Source organism: Mastomys coucha, unplaced genomic scaffold (genome assembly GCF_008632895.1).
Source record: "Mastomys coucha isolate ucsf_1 unplaced genomic scaffold, UCSF_Mcou_1 pScaffold21, whole genome shotgun sequence".
NCBI classification, from domain to species: domain Eukaryota; kingdom Metazoa; phylum Chordata; class Mammalia; order Rodentia; family Muridae; genus Mastomys; species Mastomys coucha.
The window spans coordinates 85,005,698-85,006,943 of record NW_022196904.1 but is presented as its reverse complement, the minus strand read 5'-3'; the positions used below and the strand labels follow the sequence as shown (position 1 = coordinate 85,006,943).

Sequence of the window (1,246 nt, the reverse complement as noted above, 5' to 3'; positions counted from 1 at the left end):
GAGAGAGAGAGAGAGAGAGAGAGAGAGAGAGAGAGAGAGAGAGAGAAAGAGAGAGAGAGCTTGCTCCTGCTACCACCACCTGTGAAAACAGCCTTAGTAACTTTAGCATTTAGAGAAGCCGCGAAGTATAACTACAGGCCGCCAGGAGCGCACCCAGGGTCTTAAAGAAAGTGGCCAAGATTGGAAAGGAGGGGTACATGCTGAGGACCCCAACTGGGAAGCGCTCCCGGTCAGAACTTGGCCGCCACAGCTCCGGTTTCGGGGATCAGGCCCCGCCCACTCCTTCACCCCTCCAGAGCGGAGCTCTGTTCAGGCCACCAAAAAAGCCCAAGGCCGAGGGCGCCCAACCCTAGGCTGGCGGCAAGGGGGCCGCAGCCAACCCTGTAAACCCCATCCCTGAGGCTTCTAGAGGTTGATGGAGAGGCGAGTCAGTCACGTGGTGCCAGCAGCGGGGCTGGGAAGCCAAGTGTTGGGCCCCAAGAGCTGGGAAACAGGTTGCCGCCAAGCCCATCCCCTCCCCCAAGCCAACCAGCCGAGAGAACCGATTCCCGCCGTGCCCGGGGAGCGAACCCAGCCGCCTCCGGGTTGCAGTCCTTCCCCAGCCCCAGAGGCTGGGCCAGAGCCGCTCCGGCAACCCAAGCAAAGGCGCCTTCAGCAAGGTCAAGACGCGACTGGTCGGCACCTGGGGATTTTTCCCAGCCCAGCACTGGCTTTGCAATCGCATTGTTAAGGATCATGGCAGAGGCAGGAAATCCGAACAGCCCCACAGGTCTGCGCGGGGGAGGATTTATTTTACAGCGCCGAACACACTCAGACAGACCCGGGATTTCAGGGGGGAGGGGATGCGGAGTTTCAGGACGCCGGAATGTGGCAAAAACAAAACCCTCCCCACCCATGCACGCTATCATCTGACTTGGGGGAGGGAGTTCAGGGCCACCAAGCCCCAGACTTCAGCGTCCCTCAGGGTTCTTTCTGCTAGGGCTGGGATAGCTTTTCCCTCTACAGTCGAAAAACAAGATTTGAAAACACTCCACTACTGTGGTTCTCTATCAAAGCCCATCAGCGTGCGACAGGCTGCGGCAGCGAAGGGAGGCAGCGAGATAAAGGGGGGGGGGAATGAGCGCAGTTGAAACCAAACTGTTTTCAGTCCTGGAGGGAGGCGAGGGAACAGAAGCCATATCAGGCACCCATTCCCATCGCATCCGCATTAGGTATATAAATTGTTGCTTCTCCCTCCCCCGCCCCC

General features: G+C 58.8%; 1 protein-coding gene across 6 annotated transcripts in view; it reads right to left on the bottom strand.

The window, feature by feature from the left end:
• Tenm4 (teneurin transmembrane protein 4) overlaps window positions 1–1,246 on the bottom strand; it is a 702,050-nt gene that overhangs the window by 698,036 nt on the left and 2,768 nt on the right. The window lies entirely within an intron of this gene.